At 44.0% G+C, this 21479-nt stretch overlaps 1 protein-coding gene across 3 annotated transcripts in view; it reads right to left on the bottom strand.

Moving 5' to 3' along the window:
• Positions 1-21479, bottom strand: part of MED12L (mediator complex subunit 12L) — a gene marked incomplete at both ends in the record, with an annotated part of 383094 nt that overhangs the window by 108701 nt on the left and 252914 nt on the right. The gene's annotated exons all lie outside the window — the stretch shown is intronic.

The following is a 21479-nucleotide window of genomic DNA, read 5'->3' as shown; positions in this document are numbered from 1 at the left end:
CATTGAGAGATCTTGCAACGTCTACCTATTCATTCTTATTTCCTTCCATATTTCTGCCTAGATCTCAGTATGGGTTTAAAAAATAAAATAAAATGTGGATTCCCGAGCATACAGATGCTAAGGTATAAGTTCTAGAGAAAACATCCAAAGAAAAAGTCATTCTGTTCTGAATGTGCCACTGATGCCAACACAGCCATCACGCTAGTCCAGGTCTCCCTCGGCCCCACAGGCCCAGGACTAACCTGCCTTTCCAGAATCTATTAACGGCTCTTGCATCCTTCAACTTAATCTCTTATATACATTTGTAGCTGGCAGAGCGGGCCATGCTTTTCAGCCCCGTGCAGCTGCACACATAAACTTCCCTCTGGCTCACCTCGAGGAGTCTTATCCATCTGTGACATCCACATCACAGTGACTTCTCCATGTAATCTCACCCGGCCAACCTCCCACCACCAACTCCAACCCAATGGCTCCTCCCCGGCATGCTGTCGAACCTCAATTACTGTACTTACCGCATCGCTTTGGAATTATTTGTTCAAATAAGTAACCATGCTTCCAATAACCTACGCATGCCCTGAGCCTCTGAGAGAGGGCAGAGAATGCCTCGCTGTGTGATCAATAAATGTTTTATGAGTCCAATGGCTCTTATTTTAATGAATGAGAGAAGCAAAATGGAAGCCAATCTTGCTCATGTTGCTGTTATTAGAAGATGATATAGATTCTTGAAATGAAATCTCAAATTCTCTTTCTGCTTTCCTGTGGTAGGTACCTAGGGATCTGAGAGGTGAGGCTAGGCTACTCCTGGGCTCACCAACAAATGCATGAGCAGGAAGGAGACAGAGCACAAAACCCTGTGTCCCTGTGCAGCTCGGGGGCTGAGGGCCGGCAGCATGTCAGTTCTTTTTTTTTCTTTTCTTTTTTTCTTTCTTTCTTTCTTTCTTTCTTTCTTTCTTTCTTTCTTTCTGTGTGTGCGTGCGTGCGTGCATGCGTGCGTGTGTGTGTGTGTGTGTGTGTGTGTTTGTTACTGAGGATGGAACCCTGGGGCATTCTAACTCTGAGCTATACTCTCAACTCTATTTTTATTTGGAAACAGGATGTCTCTAGATTGATGAGAGTTTCACTACTTGCAGAGGCTGGCCTCGAGCTTCCTGTCTCAGCCTCCCAAGTACAGGGATCACAAGCACGAGTCACCACGCCTGGTGCAGCAATCTGTTAGTTCTAAAGCTATGAAAAAAAATGCTTCTACCATGCATGGTTGGGATTGGTTAAGTAAAATTTGTAACTGTAGCATATTACAATCTCCAAATTTTTCCTTTAGAAAGTACCCTAGATGACTCATTTTCATTCTCTCAGATAAAATAATGAAGCCGTCCTTGGTCTTAGAGATGTTACTAAATCCAAATTATGCCCACAGAGCACAGGACAAAAATCACAGGGAGATGTAAAACTGTATTACAAATGACTGCACCAAGCCATGCTTGCCAACTAACCATCTGTGATTGGCAGTATAACCTAGATATTTTGCCTCTAGTGATATAAAAAAATAATAATCCACCACGAATCCTCAAAAGAAACCCAATCGAGCTATCTTAAAGTCCCATTGCCATAGCCAGGCGTGGTGACCCACGCTTGTAATTCTAGTACTTGGGAGGCCGAGACAGAAGGATTTCAGACTTGTGGCCAGCATCAACTACTTAGTGAGGTCCTCTGCAACTTAGTGAGATTCTGTTTCAAAATAAAGAATGAAAAACAGGACTGGGGGTATAGCTCAGAGGTAGAATGCTCCTGGATTGAATTCCCAATACTCCAAAAAAGAAAAAAAGAAAGAAATAGCTGGGTGTGTGTGTGTGTGTGTGTGTGTGTGTGTGTGTGTGTGTGTGTGTTACTAGGGATTGAACCCAGGGACATTCTATCTCTGAGTTTTACCTCCAGCCCTATTTTATAATTTATAAATTAAAATAAATTATAAGCTGGGTGTGGTGGCACACACTTGTAATCCCAGCATTTAGGAGGCTAAGACAGGAGGATCGTGGTTCACAGACAGCTTCAGCTACTTAGTAAGGCCCTTTGCAACTCAGTGAGACCCTGTTTCAAAATAAAGAATAGAGAAATAGGGTAGGGGATGTAGCTCAGAGGTCAAATGCCCCTGGGTTCCATCCTCAGACTTGCAAAAAAAAAAAAAATTATAAAATAGGGTCTCAGAAAGTTGCAGAGGGCCTAAGTAGCTGAGGCTGGCCTCGAACCTATGATCCTCCTGTCTTATCCTCCCAAGTCCTAGGATTACAGGTGTGCATCACCACACCAGGCTAAACAATCAGTGGGTTTTGATAAAGTATATGAGCTCAGAGGGCATTTGTGAAAAGCTAGAACATAATTATTATTTTTTTTACTGAATAAAGAGGGTGATATCTTCTAAATACCCTCCAGGACGGAAAAGGGAAGTGACAGGTCACTGTTACACAGAGAAGAATTCTAGAGAAAACAGGAAAACTACTGAAGGGAGGGGCCCAGGGACAATCCAGCCCAGGAGGTTAGGATGCCAGAACGTCATCCTGGAGAAGTGACTCCACTAGCGAGCTCGTAGGGGTCTTAACAGAACTGAGCAGACAGAACTGAAAAGCCCTGGTCAGCCAGCGACTAAGATCTAAAGGATTGTGTGCTTAGGACACACAGCCCTACTAAGTGCAAAACTGACAAGTCATTGAATACCAAGGAGCATACCTCCACTCTGAGAACTTTACGTGGACATCCAACGTAGGCGCCATGAAGGCACCACAAACGGGTTAGATAGATAACTTTACAAATATTAGTGGGCCCCACAATAGCCCGAGGCATCTTAAAACACAGATTACTAGGCCCCATCCCAGAGTTTCTGCTTCAGTGGCTCTGGGGCGAGGCCTGGCTGTAAGCTTTCAGGTGAAACGGAGGCCACGGGTGTCAATCACACACTTGAGAACCACTGAGCCAAGCGCTCAGGAAGGCTCACACCTCCCCCAGACCGACCAACAGGACAGCCCTCTTGGATATGAATGTCCAGGAGTTGAATCAGATCAAAGGAGACAAAGAAACCTGTTGGTGAGGAAGCAGGGCCACTGTGAGGTGACAGGGTGGGTCAGGTCCATGCCCTGACTGAGGGGCATCCAGTACTCGACACCCACTGAGCACAGACAGGAACTATTGCTGCAGAAAATAAAAGCAGTACACATTACCCTTCCTATGAACCAGGCGGGTATCCAAAGAGTTTGAATGTATTATCTCATTTAATGCTCCCATGAAGCCTCTATAGCTCTATCCTTATCTCTATTTAAGAGATAAAGAAGTGTGGGAGCTGGGTGTGGGGTGCAGGCTTGTAATCCCAGTATTTGGGAGGCTGAAACTGGAGGATCATGATAAGTCGGTTCCCTCCCCCACTTGATCTCAGCATCGGGAACAGGCGGTGGAACCCCGGAAACCAGAAGCGGAGATATCGCGAGACTCCAGGTACCTCGAGACTCTAAGCATCGCCATACTACAGATGTCGCGAGAGGATCAGCATGCCTAGGAAACATCGGTGCCTCCAATCCGCCACGTGACTCAATCAGCAGATCAGGACTATGCGCAACTCTCTAGACTCGTGGCCCGTCAGTTCCTTCCCCCATGGCCTGCTGACCCTCCAGAGAGTACTCAGGGTTGGAGCCGAATAAAGCAGCGGTCTCTGATAACCCGGTTGGTGTTTTTACCTCCCTCCTAAACTCCCTAACTCTATTTTCAACCTTTCAGATAACATGTTCATGGCCAGTCGCAGCAACTTGGCAAAGCCCTCCACAACCTAGTGAGACTGTGTTTCTTAATAAAAAAATAAAAATAGGGCCAGGGGTGTAGCTCTGGGGTAGAACATCCCTGAGTCCCACCCCCAGAATCACCGGAAAAAAAAAAAAAAGTAGAGGAGCAAATAGGTTAAGTAACTTTTATGGGGTTACATAGCTTGCCAGAAGCAGGGATGTGGTTCAGTCGTGGTGCCTAGCTATGCTTCTAAACAACCAAGTTTACCTGAGTTATTCAGTGTTATTAAGAAAAAGCATCACTTCGATCAGTTAGACTCTATTTCCTATAACTTTTAAAACTTCCGTAGCCACCCCCACGCTCCCTGACTCCACAAAAACAACACGTCCATGTGTGGGCTGCAAGCAGGCTGGGTCCTGCCGGCTAATCTGCTCTGACCCACAAGTTCAGGAGAACCTCCCGGGACTCTCATCGGCACCTTCCACTCATTACGGAACGCCTGCTGCGTGCCTGGCACGGGGCGGGCACATTACTCCGTCTTCCTGATTCCTATTACAACCCTGTGAGACAGATACTATTAGGTTCCCTGACTTGGGGAACGGGAGCGATTGGAAGCACAGGAGAACGTAATTCCCAACCTTGGTGCATCTGTCTCCCTGTCCAGTCGGCCAGGTGTGTGCAATCCCCCGGTGCGGACATCAAGCCGCAGCACGCTCAGGGGTGAGGAAGTGGGCCCTGGGAGGGGAAAGGAAGTGTTCTCCAGGTGCTGGAGAATAAGGCTCCAGCACCCAGAGAAGTCGGAAGGGTCCCGGAGGCACAGCTGAGAACTGGCAAGGGGAATAAGCAGCACCGACGGGGCCCAGGGCCTGCCGGCCTGAATGCTGCACCCTGCTAAGGGACACAGGCCAGCTAAGGGCAGATACGGAAAGTGTAAGGAGGCCGGGGCCGGCAGCGTGGTCACGCAGAGAATGAGCTGGCAGGCACCCAGGGCCCAGTGGCAGGGCGCTCGCTGTATCAGGGTCTGGGCTGCTCTAGGAGACACCAAAGGAGTCTAGACAAAGACCTGCACATGCTAGGCAGGGCTTTAGGAAAATCATTTGGATAAAAGGATGATTCTGTATTGATGTGGAAGACCCCTAGGCCGAAAGGTTAATCACTCTTCCATCTCTACAGATTTTATATAACTTGGAGTCATTTTCAGGGAGGTAGGTTTTGAGTACACAGTCTGACTACCGAAAGTGGAGGATTCTATGTAAAGTACGCTCACGCACATGTGGTGGCACATGCCAATTGTCCCAGCACTAGGGAGGCCGAAAACTAGAGGATCGGAGGTTCAAGGTCAGCCTCAGCAATTTTAGCGAGGCCTTTAGCCATTCAGAGAAACTGTGTTTCAAATGCTAAAACAGGGCTGCAGTGTAGCTCAGAGGGAGAAAGGCCCTGGATTCAATCCCTAGTACCAAAAACAAACAAACAAAAAACCAAAATATGCTGGTGCTGGGTATGGTGGTGCACACCGGTAATCCCAGTACCTGGAAGGCAGAAATAGGAGAATCACAAGTTTAAGGCCAGCCCTGGCAGCTTGTGATTAGCCTGTAAAATGAGGTCCATTATAATATCTAAGACCCTCTCCTCCAACTGAGAGTCACCTGCTAAGGTGATCCATAGCTGGGGCAATCTTCTGGGTGGGAAAAGAAGGTAAGGAAGCCAACTCAGGGTATCTTGGATTTGAAGTTCATCAGTAAGAAAGGTAGGTGAAGGAGTCTAGACAGAGGAGATGAAATAAAGGCTCCGGAAACAGGCCCAGATCAGAGGCCAAGAGAATAATTTTTTCCTGACATAGGAAAGAATAAGGAACAAGAAAAGAACCTTCCAGGCCGCGACGCACAAGTTTCATGTGGACAGAGCAGACAGAAAAAGAGGAAGAGGGATGTGTGTGTGTGCAGAGATAACCCAGTGTGCTGGAAACCGGGGAAGGAGACTCAAGGCGGAAATGGCGGTCAGCAGAAGCACCCGCACGCCTCTCAAGAGGTCAGCTGTGATGAGTCCACAGCTCTGAGGGCGACGGGGACTCTAAGGAGACGGTGAAATGAAGCTGAGGCTTGTGAACGAAAAGTGGGGAAGTACAAATTAGCTTTTGTTTTCCCATAACAGACAAGACCGTTTAAGAGTTTCACAGAGAAGTATGGTGTGGCGGCGCACGTTCCACCCCCAGACCCGCAAACAAAACAAAACAAAAAATCTCCACCTCACTCAGCATGTGAACTTTTCCTGTAATAAAACTCAGAGAGATGATCTAACATCCTGATGCAGAAGAAGGAATAGAAGCTGGAGTGGACCTGGCCCTAGACTGGTCATGCCACAGGCACGTCCACCTCTCAGAGCATCTCCCTGCCCCTCATCCCCGAGGCAGGGGCATGGCTGAAGTGGCCCGGCTTAGGGGAGACATCAGTAAGAGCGCAGGAGCCAGTCACCGTTGTATCTCCAGACTCAATCTCCAAGCCGCCCTTTCATCCACTATTGTAAATAAAATTCTCAGGCCAGAAAAGAGTAAGCGCTTTCTGTGAAGCATACCTGATTGATAGATAGGACTCATTTCAAGTGACGATGAGACACAGTTATTCAAGCATCGGGACCCAGGATAACAATCTTGTCAGGAGAATATTAAAGGGTTTGTAATAATTATACACACACACATGCCCAACTATGGATGTGAGCCACAATTACAACGACTTTGAGGACAGAGATGGAATAAAAAGATTTGGTGAAGATTTCACTATAATCCCTGCTGTATGTTCTGACTACATGGAAAAGACAAGGGTGTTCAGGAGGGATCACCTAGAGCTACGTTTCAATTAGGTCCTTGCTTGTCTTTGTTCTATAATAACGAGTTAGTGAACTACAAAGGGCCCTGTGCCCTTTATGAGCATTTTCCTTGAAGGAGAAATGGATACATCTGAGATTATAGTGATAGATAAAAATGAAAATTATAACACAAGAGGTATGCCTTCTGACACTGGAGGAGGGGACACAGTCCCAGGCCACGCCAATGAAGAGAGGCTGAGAAAAGGAGGGAGAAAAAAGAAAAGTGTCACCTGCCAGGGAAAGCCAAAGGATGCCGGAGTGATTTGTCTGTCCAGTGTCTCACACTGAAAGAGTCAGAAGTAGGAGTAGAGAGTTCATTTCAGGCCGGGCACAGTGATGTACACCTATAATTCCAGTACTTGAGAATCACAGGCTCAAGGCCAGCCTCAGCAACTTAGAGAGACCCTGTTCCAAAAGTTAAACAAATCAAAAGGGCCGGGGTGTGGCTCAGAGGTAAAATGCCCCTGGGTTCAATCAATAATATTAAGAGAAGAAGGAGGAGGAGGAGGAGGAAGAGGAGGAGGAGGAGGAGGAGGAGGAGGAGGAGGGGGAGGAGGAGGAGGAGGAGGAGGAGGAGGAGGAAGAAGAAGAAGAAGAAGAAGAAGAAGAAGAAGAAGAAGAAGAAGGAGAAGAAGAAGAAGAAGAAGAAGAAAAAGAAGAAAGAATTGGTTTATTTTAGGATTGAGAGTATCATCAGTAATCTAGCCTAATTCTAATTCTCTGGAAAATGTAAGAAACACCTTCTCTCCTTAATTATCTCTATATCTTTAAGAATGCATTTTGAAAAATCAATGAAGTTATGAGCAGCTTACTCCAAACACCTGATTAAATCAGAACATCATTTTACAGAAGAAGCAGAAAGTGAGTCACGTTCTACCAACTTTCCCATTAGCAATCTAGGAACAAAACCTATGTCCAAGACCAGGATTATCCATGTTCCCATTTGACTTCGAATTCTGAAACCAAATGTAGATTTCAGGTTAATAAGTAAGATACTATAAGGCAGTAGCTTCAGAAAAATTTAAATATCCCCTGGCCCTGAGTTATAACGGATGGACTTAGCAAATACCGAGTGAGCCAATTTTTAAAAGTCAAGAAAAATTTTTAAAAAGTAAAAATTAGAGAAGGCAGAAGGATAATCTAAAGAATAAAAGAATCCTTAGCATAAAACCAAATGTGATAGCTGTTTTTAACCATGTTAAAAAAAAATTCTAAACAAAATTATTGGGAAATCATTCATTTTTAATGCAGATTAAATATTTCTAAATATTATTGTTGCAACAGTAATATCTTGGCTGGTTATAGTATAATGATAAGTAAATATACCTTGGAGAGAAATGAATGCTGAAGTAGTTAAGTATGATGGATTTGCTTCATTGACTGTGACTTCAAACATTTCCAAAAAACATATGTATGGAGCTGGGCGTGGTGGTACATACTTGTTATCCCAAAATCTGGGAGGCTGAAACAGGAGGATCTGGGTTCACAGCCAGCCTCAGCTAGTCAGTGAGGTCCTCCACAACTTAGTGAGATCCTGTTTCAAAATAAAGAATAAAAAATCAGGCTGGGGGTGTATGTAGCTCGGAGGTAGAACGCCCCTGGGTTCAAATCCCCATGATGGGGGTTCATTTCCTATCACATGTGTGTAACTTGGGGGCAGAGTATATGTCAACAATGGCAGCCATTTGTAAATATATAGATGAAATCTAATTGAACTAGTCTTTTCAAATTACTTACCGGTACACTAAAATCATATAGAAATGTGAACTTCATTGTGATATATTCATACATTGCACACAATCTGGTTCATTTTATTCCCCGGCACCTCCCTTTTTCTACCCTCGCCCCTCCCATCACCCCTTCCCCTTTCTTAAACTATTCATTAAATGTGCATGTAGGCTTAACATATTTAAAAACATGATGAAAGAAAATGAAATCAGAGAGAGAGAGGGGAAAAAAAGAAGTCTGTTAAGCATTCTAGTGGCAGAATAGCACACACAGGATATTGTCCCGTATTCAAAATAGATTCGAGATTTTTTTTTAATGGCTAAACAATATTATTAAAATAGCTACCCTGTGTTTAACAGACTCGTCCAATGATGCAGCAAGGTAATTATTACTATGAAGCCTCCTGGGGCGTTTACAAAACATAAGACTTGCTATAAAACTCAGCAGAAAGAAAAAAAATATCCAGCTTTACCTTTCCATGATGTGAACAATAACAAACTTATGGGCCGGTTGCTAGTTCCTCTTTTCATCAAAGAGCTACACTTTTTTTTTTTTTCATGACTAAGCATGTACAATTTCATCCTTCTCCGATGTTAGGCAAAACCAGCTTTAACAAGTCCTAACTTGACAGTGGTATAAAATGCTTTAAGGGTAAGGCATGTAGGCCACCTCGTGTTAACACTTTCATGACCAGAGTTCATTTGCATCACCAGCTAAAGAGGCACTGAAATACTGCCCCCAGATAGATGGTGTACCTAGTTGGTAAGGTAGGAAAAGACAGACCCGTGCTCCTCCAGAACAACCAGCACTCAGGGACCAGCGCTTCACTCCACGTGCAGAACCAGAAGGACCCCCTCAGAGTCAGAAGGCCTAGCAAAATACCCTCTCTTTTTCAGTGTTTTATTTTTCCCCAGGCACTTAAAACCATGTCATGTAATCCTGAATTACCAAAGCATTTCTCGTCCAGGTTGAAAATAAACTATACCCAAAAGCATCAGCAGCTTCCTAAAGGAAAGGTAGTTTTTCTTAAAATGAAATAATCACTATTACTTTTACTGACCCTGATTCAGGGGTGGTGGTACACACTTGAAATCCCAGGACTTGGGAAGTTGAAATAAAAGGATCACAAGTTTGTGGCAAGACACAGCAACATAGAAAGGTCATGGAGAAACCCTGTTTCAGAGGAAGGAGGAGGAGAGGAGGAGGAGCAGAAGGAGGAAAAGGAGGAGGAGGAGGAGAGGAGGAAGAGGAGGAAGAGAATGAAGACAACGACGAAGATGGTGGCTAAGGGTGCAGTTCAAAGGTAAAGTGACCCTGGGTTCAATCCCCAGTACCAGAAGAAAAAAAAAAAATCCAAGTATTAAAATTTAAAGTCGATAATAGAACTGCCTTTGTTCTTATAAAAGAAGTCTGTCAAATATTTGTCCCAATAAGCACCCTATTATGCTTTCACACACACACACACCAATGAAAATGTGGCGTGATAATCCTGACGCATGCAGAGATGGTCTAGGTTCAACATAATTTTAATTGAGACAAAGGGGATTATCTCTGTTTTAATGCTGTGTGTGTGTGTGTGTGTGTGTGTGTGTGTGTGTTACTGCGGACTGAACTCAGGGTGTTCTACCTCTGAGCTACACCTACACCCCCAGCCTGGTTTTTATTTTTTTAAACAGGGTCTCGCTGAGTTGCTGAGGCTGGCCTTGAACCTGCCATCCTCCTGTCTCAGCCTCCCAGTACAGGGATGACAAGCGTAGGCCACCACACCCGGCTCCATAATATGATACTTTATTCCTTTCAGTACTGAAGATTGAACCCAGGGCCTTGTGCATGCTGGGCGAGAGCTCCATCAATGAGCTATACTCCTAGCCCAAATTGATGCTTTTAAGACCTGGCAATAAAACTATGAATAATGAATAGCATATCATTGACCATGTATGGATCATGATTGACTTTAAACACTCAATTTAAGGACAAGTCTCCCCAAAATAAGCCCTGCATGGCATAACCCTCCTGCTCAGTATCCAAGGAGCCAACTTCAAAAGCTGAAAGCAAAATTGATGGACAAGAAGTAGAAATAGGGGAGAGACACTCGGACCAAAATGAGGGATTGTTTGTTAATCAGGTAAATTCTTCCCCAAAGATTAATGTTGAGTTGGCCACTTTGATTCAGAGATCTTTCCTAGGACTAAGCACTCAACCTTAACATACTTATTCCACCCTAGAGAGAATATGAAAACACTGAAACCCCAGCTGCCTAGTTGTGTGTATAGGGAAAAGCAAGAGAAGAGTTTTAATGCCCCAAGTACTGCTAACACATATGTTTTCTGTACTAGCACAGAAGGAAAATTAACTAGCATATATATTTAATTTCCCTAAGTCATAAGTAAAACCTATTGTTGATTTACTTTTACTAACTAGAATAAAAAGTTTCCACCCATTGTTATTTGTATTTTTCTTCATATAATATGGTGGTAGATTTTTATTCCATTTGGTACAATCCTTTTTTATTAATTTAAGTGCTGTACTCAAGAAAATATCAGCCTTCTGAAGACTTTTATCTGAGAGTTCTAAGTTAAGTAAAAGTTTAAAAATGGGGGTTGATTATATAAAAATTTGTCAGGGTGGGATACTTTAAAAAAATATGCTATTGCATTTAAGAAATTTGGCTATCCTGTCCACTAAGTAATTTTATTTAAAATATTTTGAGCCAGGTGTGGTGGCACACACTTGTAATTATATTACTTGGGAGCCTGAGAGAGGAAGATCTGGGTTTGAGGCCAGCCTTATCTACTTATACTTAGTGAAGCCCTCTGCAACTTAGTGAGACCCTGCTTCAAAATAAAGAATAAAAAACCGGGCTGGGTATATAGCTCAGAAGTAGAATGACCCTGGGTTCAACCCCCAGCACCACAAAATAAGTAAATAAATAAATAAATAAAATATTCTGAATATTTACATTATTGAATGTATAAAAAGGGCTGCAAAAATGCCATCAAATTCTTGAATAAGACTTTCAAAGTTATTGATTAGTACTATGAGTACATTTTAAATTAATTCCCTAAGTACTATGTAGAAGATTTGTAAAGAATTTCATAAAATATATTTTTATGTTTTTAATCCAGAATTTAGCCACCTAGAAGCCTATAAATACAAAGCTTACAATTAGCAGCTAAAAAAAAAAAAAAAACAAATGTGAAAAAAAAATCAGACCAAAGATTGAATTCGATAAGCAGGGCCCCAGCAGAGACTTCATGGCCTCCTCCAACCCACTTCAGACATTCAACATTCCTGCCCTCTGTATTCCCTCCGGGTGAATCACCGCCGTTGATTCCTGCAGGTTCAGGAAATGCTGTTCCCCAGTCTACAAATCTCACCTACTCTCAAACGTGAGTCATTTACACAGCAAGAGAGCAAGTCTCTCCAGTTGGTCCTGGGCAGGAGCCTCTGAAAGGGCGCCAGTCTCAAGGCGCGCTCCCCAGAAGGGCCAGGAGAGCGCCTCACTTAGCCGTCAGGGAGAAAGATGCTCATTTTTTATGCCACCCCAGCAAATCCATGTCCCCACCAACTTTAATTCTGAGGCTTATTCTGAATAAGAGATGAAAAACCTGTTTCAACTTGAAGACACCCGCATCAGGTGAATGGACGGCCAGCCACCGCAATGAAAGGTAAATGAAACCGCTTTGATTTTCTTAAAAGCCTTGGTCGATGGGACATGGCGCTGATTAGCACTGTAATTACGCTTCTCACCAAATCTGAGGTTTGAAGAAAAAGTTGAAATATGAATGCAGACTAAATTCAGATCGGTAAACCCTCCCGGGAGGCAGCACGTTCAGAAGCAGGGTATCGGCATTTGAGTTTGCTACTCCGGCCACCAGAACACAGCATACTGTGACTTGGAAGCAGAAACTTTTAGGTAGTTGCTTCTACTTAGTGAGTTTTTCTCCCACTTTTACTTTATTAGGTTGGTAAAAATCTGATGCCCCTTATAATTGCCCCTCAAGATCTGAAACAGATATGTTCCATAATGATTGTTCATTTATATTTTTAAAAAGAGATCAAAAGAAAGAAAACTCTTGATTCGTTCTGATAAAAAAAAGAGAGAGAGAGAAAGGAAGAATAAGAATCTCAGTCTTTTCACTGTGCTACAAAGAACAGGGCAATCTTCATTCTGTTGCCTTAAGAAATCATGTTAAAACATGTCAGGGAAGAGAAATCTGCCCAGCAAAGGCGAACAGGTTAGCAGCAGCTTAGTTCTTGTTAGCATTCAAACTGGGAGAGAAGCTCTCACTGGCTGGAAGAAGGCAAGACGTAAGGAGGAGTGCTCACCTCTTCTCGATTAGAGTTAGACTTTAACCCATCAAGTTCCAACACCTTCATTCTGCGAACATAATTATTTCAGAGGTACCCTGAGTGCTTTATTTGTTGTTCAACTTAAATTCTTGGAGGTGTTCCACATCTGAGACAATGGGACAGAGTGAGTTAAATTGACATACCAGCCAGGGATAGAGTGACTTTTTGACTTGTTAGGTTTAGATTTTTGAATGACAGAATTTTATGTCATTCTCCAGCTGGATCTGTGTTTATATTAGACATATTAATGGTGTTACTGAGTTTTCCTTCATAATTCTAATTATAAATATTTACTGGTAATATGAAAGGCTTTGTATTGGCTTTTGGCTTTATATTACTGTATACTGAAGGCAAGCAGAAAAGGCCAGGTACCCTGCTGACATCTTGTTTCACTGTTATTTCTGCCAATTCAAGGTTAACTGTCTCTATGAACATGGGAATCAAGAAGACATGTGCTCTTGGTCCTGCAAAACCCCTCCTCTCCAATTACTATTTCTTTGTATTTTTTGTTTGTTTGTTGTTTTGGGGTGGTACTAGGGATGGAACCCAGGTGCTTTCTACTTCCAGGCTATACTCCCAGACCTATTTTATATTTTATTTGGAAACTCGTTCTTGCTAAGTTGCTGAGAGCCTCACTAAGCAGCTGAGGCGGGCTTCAAACCTGTACGATCCTCCTGTCTCAGCCTCCCAAGCGCTGGGATTACAAGCGTGCGCTACTGTGTCTGGCTTCAAATTACTTTCTGACATCTGTTCTAAGAGTACGAAAGGAACACATAGGCCAGAAGAAAAGGCCAGAGGTATAATCTAGCTTCTGAATTCTATACTTAAGGATGAAGCTGGAAAAAGGAAGTATTTAGCCAGAAACCATAACTAATTTTTAATTGGTGCAGTGTAATTATACATCATGATGAGGTTCGGAGCACGGAGTCATACATGCACACAGCACTTGGTGAGCTTGCCCTCAGCTCCCACACTGCTCCCTCCTCCTTTCCATGCACAATATGGAAAATGACACTGACATTTTTGGTATACTATGTCCATTGAACTGTTTCCTCTCTGGCTCTCCCTCCCCCTACCTAACTCCCTCCCTTAGCCACCCCCCCCCTTCACTGCACTAGGGTTCCTCCTCCCAGTTTTTTGCTAGCTTCCATATATGAGGAGAAACATCTGATCCGTCATTTTTGATGACTGACTCATCTCACTTAGCATAATATTCTATAGATCCATCCATTTGACTGCAAATTACATGCTTTTGTTCTTCTTGATGGCTAAGTAGAATTCCATTTCATGAGGACATTAAAAAAAAAAAATCTTTAACCTGGGATGATACACTGAGAGGGAAGAGGGAGAGAGAAGGGAAGGGAAGCCCAGGTAAGTCACTTCCTGGGGTCTCCACGTAGATGCTGACTGACATGACAGTCTGGGTTTTGGGTGGGAAAACTCAGGACTCAAAGCAAAGCATGCTGGCTTTGGGGGCTAACTGTGCCAGCAACTATCATGTGACTTGGGAAGGCCAAGTCACCACTGTCCTTCACATCAGTGGTCATCAGAAGCCCTTGCACCTCTAGGTTTTCACTACCCAGGTAGTATGCTCAGGGGATGGGGCTGGTTATCAAAGAACCCCAGGCTTAGAGCAAGCATAGAGTGATGCCTGCGAGAAAATGGAGCAGACCCAAAACAGAGGCCCAGGTCTGCTTTAGCCAGCAGCATGATGCTACCCAGACTGACCCAGACTGCAACCTGTGTAGGTCTTCTGACCCACTGGCTGAAGGTAGAAGTAGATACTGTGTGGTCCTGCTACCTGGTTTAGAAGGTTTCGCATCACAAAAGCCAGCTGCAGATCCAATACTGCAAACAACTGAAGCAGAGAGACAGGAGTGGAGGTTGCTGTTAAAAGCTAGATGAGATGGAGAACATCATGGTGAAGAGGCACGGAGACCCAAGCCCTCTCTTGCAGGCCAGCAGAGGAGGCCAGCCTCCCATCGCACCTGGCAGCGGCTTCCGACTCGCCACCTCCTCGGGTGGCAAACACAAGCAAAACACACCACTGACTCTCCATCCTGTGAGCACATCTTCACATGCTGATTGGCTAAAGCTGGAAACTGTGCCCAAAAATACATTCGCAGAAGAACACTGAGTTCTACTTGGTATAAGTCATCTCACTAAACCAGTCTTAGCAGTGGTTCTGTAGTTTCTCTTACACAGAAATTCCTAGTAAATCCTATAATTTGGGGAGGAAAAAGGAACTCCTTAAATGACTTTTTCTCTTCCACCATGGTGGGGATTGAACTCAAAACCCTGAGCATATCAGGCAAGCACTCTGCCAATGAACTAAATTCCCAGCCCTGTTTCCAGTGTATTGGATAGGATCTATATGCTACAAACTACCCTTCTAGCCTTCATACTAAAACAACCACAAATAGCATATACTGGTAGCTTAATATGTGCGAGGGCTACTGCAGATTTTAGCAGATATTTTTAGGAGAAAAACCCCAAGCAACTGTAAGATGTGTGCTACTATTGCCCCACTTTACAGATGAGAAAACTGAGGTTTGCAGATAGCATCCCAGTGAAAAGTGGAGCTCAGACTTGAGCCAAGGCTGCATGCCATCAACCTTTCTCTTATATCTGCTTAGTTACCTCTGTTTTGTCAGTAGTTTAATAACTAGAACTATATAGATTTACTGTTTATTTGTGACTGTTATGGTTTGGATATAAAATGTTCCCTGAAGAGCTCATGTACTGATTTTCAGAGGTGATATCATTGAATCATGAGGGTCCTAATTTCATCAGTGAATAAAGTCCCTTGTGATGGACTCATTGGGTGATAACCTAGGCAGATAGGGTATAAATGGAGGAGGTAGGACAGGAGGGTATGGTCTTAGGCATCATATATATATATATATATATATATATATCCACTGACCCTATCTATCTACCTATCTATTTATCTTTCTGCTTCCCACCTTGCCCTGAACTCCACAGACATAATCTACCCTAACGTGGACTGAAATATCTGGAACTATAAGCAACTAAATCTTCCTTCATCTAAGTTGTGGTCATCAGGTATTCTGGATCACAGTCGTGAGAATGCTAATTGAAACAACTACAGTAAATAACTGGGCACTTGAGTGTATCCTTCCCGGTAATCAGGCTGAACCTACTTTGCTTCCTTGATTTCCAAAAAAAGACGTCAGATTACCATCAGCCATTTGGTGTGGGGGCAGCAGCAGGATTGCAGTTAGGAGCTAGGTATTCAGGCTGACCTACATGCAAACCCAGGCTCTGCCCCTCGCTAGCTATGGTGACGTGGGCAAGCTCTTGGAAATACAACAGCACATGGCACTTATCTCTGGAAGAACCCTCTAAAACTCAACTTCTCTTTGTGGAAGGAGAGTAACAATCCTTACCTCACAAGCAGCATCTCAATACTGAGTTCTAACTAAATGCATAGCTAGAATAAAAGCTCTATATAATAGTAATAGCTCATTCAATCTATGAGGATTGTTTTATTGTGTGTGTGTGTGTGTGTGTGTGTGTGTGTGTGTGTGTGTGTGTGTGTTTTACTGGGGTGTGAACTCAGGAGCATTATACCCCCAAGCTATACCCCCAGTCCTATTTTATTTGTTGTATGTATGTATGTATGTATGTATGTATGTATGTATGTATGTATGTATTTTGGTGGTACTGGGGTTCCTGGAAACCCTTCTACCTCCAGGCTACTCCCAGACCTATTTTATACATTTATTTATTTATTTATTTATTTATTTATTTATTTATTTATTTATTTTGGAAACAGGGTCTCTTGAGCCAGCGCGCTGGCTTCAAACCTGCATGATCCTCCTGTCTCCGCCTCCCAAGCGCCGGGATTGCAAGCGTGCGCCACCACACCCGGCTTTATCTGTATTTTTGAAACAGGGTCTCACAGGTTGATGAGAGTCTCACTACTTGCTGAGGCTGTCTTAGAACCTGTGATCCTCTGTCTCAGCCTCCCGAGTTCTGGGATTACAGGTGTGCACCACCACACCTGGCTGAGGATTGTTGTCTAGAACAGGAAAGTGAGGTATACGGGGGAAGGTAATTTACGGACTAGCAGACTTGAAATTCAAATCTACTGTCCTTTTAACAAACTGCAATAAATGCAAGAACATAGAACAGTCCTAAGCGCACAAGAACACCAGCCACATTTGCAAGGCCTAGTTATTGTCACTGCCGGATCTGATGATGGAGAAACATACATTTTGGGGGCTGCTAGAGCGGTGTTTGTCTATAGCCTGAGAGGGCTCTCAGACCAAAGATGCTACTTAGCTTTCAGCCACCAGAGCAACTCTGGAGGACACAAAACTGAGTAAAACTCTGCTTTTGAGGCACACGAATCTAGAGGGTACCTTTTGCTAAATATGTAAAGAATCTGGCTGCCCCCAAGGCAGAGCCAGTACCCCAGAGGGCAGCAGAAGGAAAAGAATCCAAGGCCCCTACACTAAAGGGGAAATGATGTAGCTGAAGAGAAATCAGCCACAGAGAAATACTGTGCTGTTTGCACGCACTACGGTGTCTGGCTGCGTGGCTGTCAGGCTGAGAGCTGATGGAGAGCCAGGAAGCCAGAGAAGCTGTGGACAGCAGCTGCCTCTGGACCACAGGCAGAGGGCTTGCCACACTGCCGGGGTACACTGCTCGCCTGCCCAAGCTTGCTCCTCCTCACACCTGCAGGGGCAAAGATCACAAATAAAACTGAAAACAAATTGTTTTAGAGGAGTAAAAGACAAACTGGACAGACTGCACCCTTGCTTATTGAATAAACTTGTTAAGATGACACATATGATTGGGTAAACTGCTACTACTCAATGCTCACAGGAAGATACAGTCTCAAAAACATCACAGCCACAGGTATGACTTTGTTTCATGTATGTATGTATGTATGTATGTATGTACGTATTTTGACAGTACTGGAGATTGAAACCAGGGGCATTCTATCTCCAAGCTACACCCCCAGCCCTAATTTATTTATTTATTTATTTATTTATTTATTTATTTATTTATTTTCTTTCTTTCCTTCTTTCTTTTCTCTTTCTTTCTTTCTTTCTTTTATTTCTTTCTTTCTTTTCTTCTTTCTGTTATTTATTGTGGTCCTGGGGATGGGACCCAGGGGCTGGGGCTCTCTACATCTGCTCTACACTCCCAGACCTTTTTTATACTTTACTTGGAAACAGAGTCTAAATTGCTGAGAGCCTCGCTATGTAGCTGAGGCTGGCTTCGAACCTGTGCAATCCTCCTGTCTCAGCCTCCCAAGTACTGGGATTACAAGCGTGCGCCACCACGCCCGGCTTATTCTTTATTTTTTGAAACAAGGTCTCACTGAATTGCAGAGGACCTCGCTAAGTAGCCAAGGCTGTCTTTGAACCTTGATCCTCCCATCTCAGCCTCCCAAGCACTGGGATTACCAGGGTGCACATCGCCCTGCCCAGGTTATTTTGTTTGTTGTAAACAAGCATTTTAAAGAGGTGAACAATGAGAGCTTTTAAGCAAGATAATGGCTTGCACTGGGCCATAACTGTTTGTGTATTACTCTCCTTGAGAATAGTGTTTCTTTAGTCCAGCTAGAAAGTTCTTGCCATTCAGAATTCAAAATGCTTTGTTAAACCGACTGGTAATAATTTTAGCTGTGATTCTTCATTTTCAGTCTTATTTATAATCTTTGAGTCTGGCAGGTCTGAGGAAGAACAGGTTTGGACAGGCAGGTCATCTAACCCCAAGGAGTATGGCGAAGGAATGAATACAAGGACAGGGAATGCCATCGGAAGGTGGCTAGTCACTGCCTTTGGTGGCAGCACGCTGGAATAGCGCTTCCACCCAAAAAGTCTTATGTCTGTGCCAGCATATGCCATTACGATCGCTTTATTTGTTTATTTATTTGTTTGTTTTGTGGTACTGGGGATGGAATCCAGGGGCATCCTACCTCCAAGCTATACCCCCAGCCCTATTTTTTATTCTCTATTTTGAAACAGGGTCTCATTGAGTTGCAAAGGGCCTCACTACATAGGTGAAGCTGTCCATGAACCGTGATCCTCCCATCTCAGCCTCCGAAAATGCACCACCACCCCCAGCTTATGATCGCTTTTTTTTTTTTGGGGGGGGCAGGTCTGGGGATGGAACCCAGAGGAATTTGACCTCTGAGCTACACCCCCTGCCCTATTATTTATTTATTTATTTATTTATTTATTTATTTATTTAGTGCTACTGGGGTTCCTGGAAACCCTTCTACCTCCAGGATACACTCCCAGACCTATTTTTATACTTTTTTTTTAATTTGAAAACAGGGTCTCTTAAGCCAGCGAGGCTGTCCGCGAACCGCGATCCTCTGTTCTCAGCCTCCCGAATGCTGGGATTACAAGCATGCGCCACCACGCCCGGCTTACAGTTGTTTCTTCACAGTTACTCTAGGAAAACCTTTCTGCCCCCTCTCCCCACAATACTGATTCTAATTATCATAATTTCTCAAGACCTAATTAGTTGAAGCACTGGAAAAAATGCCACTTTGGCCTATAAAAACACTTTCTTTGGGTCCAACCTGATACATCCATGCTAAGGAAGATGAAGCCATAGAGCTTCTGAGCAAAGTGTATTTCAAACCAATTGCAATGTCATTAAGTTCTAAAAGTCTATATATACTTCCAAAGTCCCTTAATGCTTATCAATTTCAGATAAAAAGGAAAGTTTAGTGTGAAATCATTAAATAGGGGCAGTTAATGACAAGGAGGGAAAGGTTTGGAGAAGGTGTCAGGTGGGAGGGTTTCAGGTCTCATGAGTACTGGCAGAAACTCAGGAGAGAGAACCAGAGTGGCCCTCTGGGAAATCCAATGCCACAAGCTGCAACCCACAGACAAGTTGAGTTTGGCTTGCCCCCTGATTTAACACAACGAAGTCCAAATATAAAATTTGTGCCATTTTGCCGGGCATGGTGGCGCATGCTTGTAATCCCAGCATTTGGGAGGCTGAGACCAGAGGATCGCAGTTAGCGGACAGACTCAGCTACTTAGCAATGCACTTTTGCAATTCAGTAAAGACCCTGTTTCCAAAAATAAAAGACAAAAAAATAGGGCTGGGGGGTGTAGCTTGGAGGCAAATGCCCCTGGGTTCTATCCCCAGTATCGAAAAAAAAAAAAAAAAAAAAAAAAGGCTGTGCAATTTCGTATAAAAGTTTCTGGGTTACTCAGATGGTCTGGCAAAAGGTACCTGCACTCTCATTTCCTGGCCACAACCAGATCCTCCTAGGACCCCTCTAGAGAGGGAACAAAGCTCTCCACTCACCACAGCCCCAAACCTTCCAGATTAGATGCCCTGAAAGCAAGCGACTTGTTATCTTTTCTTACCAAGCTGCTACTGAGCTTGACTCTCCTTCGCTTTCTGCACCGACATTACCTGGGGTACCTGACACCATTTAAGTTGGCAGCCCCTCTGGTTCAGCCCTTCAAGGCACAGCAAGCAGTTCAGAGACAGAGGGCTCCGTGTTTGCTCAGGCCTCCCCATGGTCATGGGACATGCTGCGCAAAATCAACTGCCAGTTTCTCCTCTTCCCTTGGCCCTTCCCGGGTTGCACCCAGTCACTTGGGAAGGCAGAAGACGACATTCATAGTAGATGCGGGCCAAGATGGGATCAGGTCAGAGAGGGGGACTGAGAGCCGTAATATAAAGGATCTAATATAAAGTCAAATGGTTTTTGAGTGGGGACTTGGCGCAGCCACATGCCCTTGTTAGACCCAGGAAAACAAGACACTCAGATGCTCAGGAGAAAGAGCAGCACAAGGCAAAAGCTGGAAGCATGGGCCTCCATACAGAAGATGGGGACCACAGAGGACTTACATGGCGCCTCCGGAAACAGGGACGGCCAGAGAGAGAGACTCGAGCTTGCAGGTTGTATAAGGATCTGGGAGCGTAGGCAAGGACGGAAAGGGAACCCCAGGACACAAGGAGAGGAGGCTGACTCAGGCTGGGTGTCTGAGCCCAGGAGCTACCAAGTTGGGAGGAAGACACAGTGGGGCTGAGAGAGCCTGAGCACCTGCCAGCGGGGTCCTGGACAAGACAGGGAACCGGTGAGCACGGACAAAACAGGACATAAAGCAAGGAAATGTGCCCGGCAGTGGAAAACACGCAAGGGAAATGTCAGAGGTTCCCATTTCTCCTACAGTTGAGGAAGTTACCGTGTTTATATAGCAACCCAGAAGAATCGTTTTGATTCAGATATCCCCAGTCATTGGATAAAGATTATTTTATTTAAAATAATTAATTTTGGTACTGGAGATCGAAACCAGGGGTATTCTACCTCCAAACTATACCCCCAGCCCTATTTTTTTTTATTCTTTCTTTATTTATCGTGGTATTGGGGATTGAAACCAGAAGCATTCCACCTCCAAGATAAACCCCAGCCCTATTTTTATTTATTTTAATTAAATTTTATTCTTGTTCATTACGTATTTATTTATTTTGCGGCACTAGTGATGGAACCCAGGGGCTTTCTACCTATGAGTTACACCCCCAGCCCTATTTTTTATTCGTGACTTTGAAATAGAGCCTAAGTAGCTGAGGCTGGCTATGAACCTGCAATTCTCTTATCTCAGCCACCCAAGCACTGGAATTACACCAGGAAGTCCACCTCTGGCTCACCTATTTTTATGCTTTATTTTGAAACAAGGCCTCACTTGTTGAGGCTGTGACCCCTGCAATCCTCCTGTCTCAGCCTCCCAAGTACTGAGATCGTAAGTGTGTACCGCTATGCC

Source organism: Muscardinus avellanarius, assembly GCF_963383645.1.
Source record: "Muscardinus avellanarius genome assembly, chromosome: 5".
Classification (NCBI taxonomy): domain Eukaryota; kingdom Metazoa; phylum Chordata; class Mammalia; order Rodentia; family Gliridae; genus Muscardinus; species Muscardinus avellanarius.
The sequence above is the reverse complement of the archived record's forward strand: the minus strand, read 5'-3'. Positions and strand labels throughout refer to the sequence as shown.